Genomic DNA, 8155 nt, shown 5'->3' on the forward strand with positions numbered 1-8155 from the left:
AGACGAGATACTGGCAGAAGTGAAGCTGTGAGGACGGGGCGTGAGTTGTGCTTGGGTAGCTCAGTTGGTACAGCACTTGCCCGCCAATGGCAAAGGTCCCGAGTTCGAGTCTCGGTCCTGCACACATTGTTAATCTGCCAGGAAGTTTCATAGCAGCGCACACTCTGCTGCAGAGTGAAAATCTCATTCTGGAAGCATCTCCCAGGCTGTGGCTAAGCCATGTCTCCGCAATATCCTTTCTTTCAGGAGTGCTGGTTCTGCAAGGTTCGCAGGAGAGCTTCTGTAAAATTTGGAAGGTAGGAGATGAGATACTGGCAGAAGTGAAGTTGTGAGGATGTGGCGTGAGTCGTGCTTGGGTAGCTCAGTTGGTAGAGCACTTGCCCGTGAAAGGCAAAATTCCCAAGTTTGAGTCTCAGTCTGGCACACAGTTTTAATCTGCCAGGAAGTTTCATATCAGCGCACACTCCGCTGCAGAGTGAAAATCTCATTCTGGAAACATCTCCCAGGCTGTGGCTAAGCCATGTCTCCACAATATCCTTTATTTCAGGAGCGCTAGTTCTGCAAGGTTCGCAGGAGGGCTTCTGCAAAGTTTGGAATGTAGGAGTTGAGATACTGGCAGAAGTGAAGCTGTGAGGACGGGGCGTGAGTTGTGCTTGGGTAGCTCAGTTGGTAGAGCACTTGCCCGCAAAAGGCAAAGGTCCCGAGTTCGAGTCTCGGTCCGGCACACAGTTTTAATCTGCCAGGAAGTTTCATATCAGCGCACACTCCACTGCAGAGTGAAAATCTCATTCTGATAACATTTTGTGTTTGAATTCTCATGTACCGATTGGTGGCAAGCAAGTTGTTTGTCGGTTGGTCCGTGGCTGTCCCTTCGTTGAGTTCAGTGGCTGTCCGTTGAGATGAACGAAGTGTAGTTGGGCTCACCGCCTGTCTCACCTAAGTGAACGAGGGCAGACCGACCCCCTGTAGGCTTCTGAGTGCCGTTGTCTTTACTGTCCTTCTCACCAGTGTTTAATTCTCTGTTTATAATCTATTATAGCCAATGATAAAAAAATTCTTGGTTTTACGGTGTTTTATGTAAATTAAAGGTCTTCACCTGCGTATAAGTAAGTTTGAATTCTGGAAAATGAATATTTGCTGAAAGGTTATTGCCATTGTGTTGTCTTTTCTTTTAGGGCAGTTTCAGCCGCTTAAAACTTAAGGCTTGTGGTGATATTTCTCACAATTGTGAAACAATTTAAAAATTTATTGTGAGCCTTCAGCCACTTGGAGCCTTATTCTCAAAATTACCTTTGAAGCTTAAACATTGCAGCCTTCTGCCCTTAAAGCTTTATGGTATTTTGAATTTGGAAAATCAATTGTGGGCCTTCAGCTGCTTAAAACCTTATTCTTAAAATTACCCTTTAAGCAAAAGCATTGCAGCATTCTGCTTTTGAAAGGTTATGGTAATTTATTCTAAAATCTTGAAAATTTTACTGTGGGCCTTCAGCTGTTATATTGCATCTTGTTTATGTTTGTCTATCCACCCTTGCCTTGAGGCTTTCGGCCTAGCTGTGATGTATATAAATATTTTAATTATTTTATTTGTAATTGTAACTGCGTGTCTTCAGTCACTTGAAATTTACCTTGCTGATTTTTAAGATTTCTTGTTTGGAGACCTTCAGCCATGAAAGATTTGGAGTTTGAAACTCCTAGTTGTAAAATTTTGGCTATGTGCCACTTTGGTTGTACATGTGTTAGTAAATTACAATAAGTTGCATTTTAAGGTAAAACTGACCCTAACCTTATTTGGCGCTTTCCATAATCCTAATCACCTGTTCTGCCCAGCGGGTTTAGTGGGCTTTTCATTGGTAGCAAAGCATGGTAGTGCTCGAGCTTACCAACCTAGTTGAGGTCATTTTCACTCTAGTTTCTATTGTGTCTGTGGCATCGTATTGTTTGCCTTGTTATTGTTTCAGGTGTTATGATAATGGCAGTCAGACAGAGTCCGGGGATCGGCCTGCTAAGAAGCCCATCTTGTTTATGGGTTGGCATTAAGGTGCCAACCAACTGGGCAGTGCTCTAGAATTGGCAGTATGTTCACACGCTGCCATGCTGCACCCGGCTCACGTCACATTGGCGGTGGTCAGAGAGACAGGAGCGGCAATTCGGTTTCCTTTAAGGCTACTGAAGGCCTTGAAGAAACTATTTGTCGTCTAGAGGGAACCCAACGTGGTGACAGTCAGCTGGATTGAGTGCGGGCACTGATAATCCGTTAAGTCAGACATTACCATCTGGTCTTAAAGCTCTGGTAGCTCCTAGGTTGTCAGCTTCGAATAGTTCCTTCAACTTTCATCATAGTGTGAGGCTTAGCTCGGTGCTTTCTGCTGCGTGGGGATGTCAGGTTGCCTGGGGCATGTTTCCTCTGCATTTTTGAAGTCCTTGCAGGTATCTTAGCAATGGCTGTGAATTGGTCGTCTTTTTGGACTTAGGTTGGTCTCTTCCCAGGGCAGGGATGTCTGGTAGCCAGTGGGTATGTTTCCTCTGCAGGGGTGGGTCCAACCAAGTGTTTTTCTTGCAGCCTTTCTCAGCCTGTGTCTTGTGCCTTTTTAGAAGCTGCTAGTTAATTTATTTCAGCATATCACCCCTGGGTTCTTGTTTGAGGAGGGGAGGTTTAGCCGTGTATGGCTCATGTTCCCGCCATCATGTATTTTACACCCTGTTTTTAATGTACTTCCACCTCACTATGTTAATTTAAATTACTGGTGTCACTGAGTTGCTGCTTTGCCTGACCATGAGTGGCATTAGCAGTGCATATCAATATATCCCCTCTCGTAGTATCTTTACTCGACTGCTAATATTTTCTGGTCGTTGTCTGTCGTAAGACAGTTCTAGTTGCAAGTTTGGGCTGCCAGTCAGTTGGAACATGTCTGGAGTGCAGTCCAGACCTGCCAGTCAGGGAGTTGCAATGTGGCACTAGTGCGCTCGGGTTGGTGCAGTGAGGTCTGCGTCGACATGGCTTGCCCGACCATTGCCGCCACGCATCACTTGAGGCGGGCCACAGTCTTGGGGGATCGTCGGTCAGTCGTCCTACCAGACGACACATTTTGGCTCGCCGATCGTTCATGAGTCAGCTGTGGGTGTGTGTGCATCAACTCCCGATTTGTCTTTGTGCGTGCTTAGTTACTGTTGGGTATCGTTCAGGTCTTTGTGCAAGTTTTTGTCAGGTTGTGGGTGTAGTTGGCGTTATTTCCACTGACGACTGTTTTAGAGGTTGTCTGCATTCTGAGAGAGTCGGTTGGTTGGTGTGGACCAGGGAGGATATCTCCACATGGTGCAGTCGGCTGGGTCCGCTCGAGGTCCCAGTGCAGTGTCAGAGCATGTATGGAGCTGTCTGATCACTACGAGCTTTGTGGCTCACCGACCCAGGACATCAAAGTTGAGTGGTCTTTTAAGTACCCAAGCCATGTCCATTCATGTTGTGTGGTTCTTTCGGAGGTTCACTGTTGGGAAGATTTTCCTGTAAGCAACACCGAATGTCTGTATTGCTGAAATTTACCCACCATGTGGTGGAATTAACTATACTGGTTGACTACAATTCAAATGCACCAGTGGAAATTTCTGGTTTGTGGCCGTTAATGTCTTGGTTACCTGCCCTGGTCACTAACGTAATTTCAGGCAGTGTCCTTTTCCTCACCTGTTGTCACTGTCCAACAGCGTGTGTAGTTTTGACAGCTTAACACAAACACATATTTGATTGTGGATAATTACACCTGTAACATTTTGTGTTTGAATTCTCATGTACCGATTGGTGGCAAGCAAGTCGTTTGTTGGTCAGTCCACGGCTGTCCCTTGGTTGGGTTCTGATGGATCAAGTGTAATTGGGCTCACCATCTGTCTTACCTAAGTGAATGAGGGCAGACCGACTCCCTGGAGGCTTCTGAGTGCTGTTGTCTTTACTGCCTCTCTCACCGGTGTTTAATTGTCTTTTTACAATCAGGTAATACTGACCTTACGACTTATCTTAGAAGAAAGATTAAGGAAAGGCAAACCTACATTTCTAGCATTTGTAGACTTAGAGAAAGCTTTTGACAATGTTGATTGGAATATTCTCTTTCAAATTCTAAAGGTGGCAGGGGTAAAATACAGGGAGTGAAAGGCTATTTACAATTTGTACAGAAACCAGATGGCAGTTATAAGAGTTGAGGGGCATGAAAGGGAAGCAGTGGTTGGGAAGGGAGTGAGACAGGGTTGTAGCCTCTCCCCAGTGTTATTCAATCTGTATATTGAGCGAGCAGTAAAGGAAACAAAAAATAAAAACTTTGAGGTTTGACGATGACATTGTAATTCTGTCAGAGACTGCAAAGGACTTGGAAGAGCAGTTGAACAGAATGGACAGTGTCTTGAAAGGAGGATATAAAATGAACATCAGCAAAAGCAAAACGAGGATAATGGAATGTAGTCGAATTAAGTTGGGTGATGCTGAGGGAATTAGATTAGGAAATGAGACACTTAAAGTAGTAAAGGAGTTTTGTTAATTGGGGAGCAAAGTAACTGATGTTTGCCGAAGTATAGAAGATATAAAATGTAGACTGGCAATGGCAAGGAAAGTGTTTTTGAAGAAGAGAAATTGGTTAACATCGAGTATAGATTTAAGTGTCAGGAAGTCGTTTCTGAAAGCATTTGTATGGAGTGTAGCCATGTATGGAAGTGAAACATGGACGATAAATAGTTTGGACAAAAAGAGAATAGAAGCTTTCGAAATGTGGTGCTACAGAAGAATGCTGAAGATTAGATGGGTAGATCACATAACTAACGAGGAGGTATTGAATAGAATTGGGGAGAAGAGGAGTTTGTGGCACAACTTGACGAGAAGAAGGGACCGGTTGGTAGGACATGTTCTGAGGCATCAAGGGATCACAAATTTAGCATTGGAGGGCAGCGTGGAGGGTAAAAATCGTAGAGGGAGACCAAGAGATGAATACACTAAGCAGATTCAGAAGGATGTAGGTTGCAGTAGGTACTGGGAGATGAAGAAACTTGCACAGGATAGGGTGGCATGGAGAGCTGCATCAAACCAGTCCTAGGACTGAAGACCACAACAACAACAATCTATTATAGCCAATGATAAAAAAATTCTTGGTTTTACTGTGATTTATGTAAATTAAAGGTCTTCACCCGCGTATAAGTAAGTTTGAATTCCAGCAAATGAATATTTGCTGAAAGGTTATTGCCATTGTGTTGTCTTTTCTTTTAGTTTGGCTTCAGCTGCTTAAAACTTAAGGCTTATGGTAGTATTTTTTTTAAATTTTGGAAAATTAATTGTGGGCCTTCAGCCACTTGGAGCCTTATTCTTAAAGTTACCTTTCAAGCTTAAACATTGCGGCATTCTGCCCTTGTTTTACATTATAGTCAGATTGTCTATTTAATTACAAAGCACATAAAGTCAATTTTAATAGTATCTACTAATACTGATAGAAATTACTTCACTTAAACTGGCATAGAATATTGCAATCAATCTGTGTTGTGGTAATTGTGTTGTGGAATGTTAATAACTGATGTTGCTGTGTCAATGTATTGAAATATAGGTCTGTACAAATTTCGTAACACGTAAAGAACAAGTATATCAGAGTAGACAAAAGCACATTATGTGCATTTTGTTCATTAAAAAATTGGTTTAACAAATATCTGTTAAAATATTTTAGCAGAAATGTATTGTAGCCAGATTGTCTATTTAATAACAATGCATACAGAGCTCATTTGAGTAGTATCTTCTAGTACTGACAGGAATACATTCACTTCCACTGGCATAGAATATTGTAATCGACTGATGTTGTGTTAATTGGGTAGTTTATTGAGAGGCATTGTAGTAAATCTTAAACCCTTAGTCATTCAGCTCAGCGGGACAGATGGCAGACAGGTAAGGAAGGGGTTGGGGGCACGCAGCATGACAGAATTTTTATCGTATTGCTATTTTTGTTTCATGAGTGACATATGGTAGATATTTCTTTCAAAATGTAATTAAAGAGTTTTTAAATATTTTCATTTCATGAAATAATTACAAAATGCTTATTCTTATGTTTGATGTTGAGTGAGCAGGGATCCAAAGCAATACAGGCATGGATCACTGCCACATTGGTCAGTGAGACATCCTCAGCCAATAGCTGCTGATGCTTTGGTAGAAGATGATTGCTGCATGGATTACATTACAAAATTGTTGAGAACTTCACTTTCCTTGATTTCTAGAACTGTAAGAGTACTGTGAGAAGGTACAGGGAAAGTGGAGGCTATGATAGGAGCATATATGAGAAGGGAAACACATGCAGGAGATAACAACTTCCTACAACTTCAAGTTCGCTGCAACCATTACCCTACCACCGATGAAGCATGAATCAGCTCACCAAGATCAAAGGGACAAAGTTAGTGAGAGAATCAATCACTCAGAGGAGATTGGAAGAAGTCAGTCTTCAATATGGAAGACTTGCTACAAGCCCAGAGCTCACCCGAGACCATTGAATAACTCAGCTGTATTTCACATATTTCACAAGGGAATATCGTAGCTGCAGAATACAACAGTGGGAGCAGGTGTTGTTCACTAATGAATCACAACTGGACCCATGATCACCTGACAGTAGACAGAGGATCTGCAGGAGGCCTGAGGAAAGGTATTCCTCTTGCACATTCTCATCCAGGATGTCTTTTCAGGGCAGTCCTTTGTTGTTGTGGTCAGGAATCAGGGTGGTTGCAAAGATGGATTTGATCTTTGTGGAGCATCAGAGCCTTACATTACATTGGTATGTGGAAAAAATCCTTTTTTAGCATGTTGTACCTTTTGCTCAGTTTATTGGTGATGGTTTTAAACTAATGCATGACAATGCAGGGCCATATGTTGCAGGAATTGTGCAAAAGCTCTTGGATGAAGCAGAGGCTCATGCTAGGGCTTAACCTGCCGAAAGCCTTATTAGGATTCTGTTGAGCTGTATGGAACCAGTTGGGAGAAAGTCCCATCAGCACTATTCAGAGACCTTAAGAGACCTATGGAGGTCCATATAAGAGAGGGGGACAAGATTCATTGAGGACATTGCAGCAGTAATCAGGAGCATTTCTGAAAGGATGGATGCCATGACTGGTAAAAAGAGTAGGTCATGCACCCTTTTCAAGATATAAAGAGAGGTCTGTAAATTATACAACCCCAATATCAAGGTGCATTACCTCCATTTCTTCACGAGCTTTCTCAAAATTTGCTCGAACTGCGAATCAGTTTGTGTTATTTGAACAACTGTGACTTAACTTGTTTATAATCATCCTTTTTTCCATTGTTTTGAACAATACTTTATTGTAAAAAAGACATACTGGACTGTAACTTAAAATAAAACATTAAAATACAAAAAAACTTGGTACAAATAACAAATTTTGATATTTTAAAAAAGCTCTTAATTAAATGAAATAAATACATACTTTAATTTGCTACAAATAGTACAATATTTTATACTTCATCAGTATGTTCTAAGATGAAGAATTGTGAGGAGACCAACTGTATTCCTTGAGGCTGAAAACGTAACACTAAAGTATACAAATATATGTGAAATACATATCTAATCCAGGATAAATCAGTTAATTATTCTTAAATCCAGAACAAACAGGTGTCTGAAATTACCATTCAAAAATTTTAGCACCTAGTGACAAGAATTGTGATGAAAAAAAGGAGGAGGGGGACTGATGAGTCACCTTGAATAATTTCCCACGGCTTTCCGGGCCTGGGCCCTGGGCCCTGGCACGAATCTCCTTGGCGGATTTGTGTTGAGGTCCGGTGAACCAGCCAGTCTGTGGATGGTTTTTAGGTGGTTTTCCATCTGCCTCAGTGAATGCAGGCTGGTTCCCCTTATTCTGCCTCAGTTACACTATGTCGGTGATTGCTGTGCAAACAAATTCTTCACGTACACGTACACCACCATTACTCTACCACGCAAACATGGGGGTACACTCGTCTGGTGTGAGACATTCCCTGTGGGAGGGGGGGGGGGGGGGTCGGTCCACCGGGGGCCAAACCGCAGAATAACCCTGGGTTCAGTGTGGGGCGGCGGAGGGGTGAAGTGGACTGTGGTAGTCGTCGTGGGGTTGTAGACCACTGCGTCTGTGGCGGGGACGGAGCCTCTCCAACGTTTCTAGGTCCCCA

General features: G+C 42.6%; 1 non-coding gene across 1 annotated transcript; it reads left to right on the forward strand.

Moving 5' to 3' along the window:
* The first annotated feature begins 650 nt into the window (after positions 1-650).
* Positions 651-725, forward strand: Trnal-caa. Its single transcript has one exon. It is a non-coding gene; the product is annotated as a tRNA-Leu (tRNA).
* Positions 726-8155: the final 7430 nt, after the last annotated feature.

This window comes from Schistocerca piceifrons, chromosome 2 (genome assembly GCF_021461385.2).
Source record: "Schistocerca piceifrons isolate TAMUIC-IGC-003096 chromosome 2, iqSchPice1.1, whole genome shotgun sequence".
Classification (NCBI taxonomy): domain Eukaryota; kingdom Metazoa; phylum Arthropoda; class Insecta; order Orthoptera; family Acrididae; genus Schistocerca; species Schistocerca piceifrons.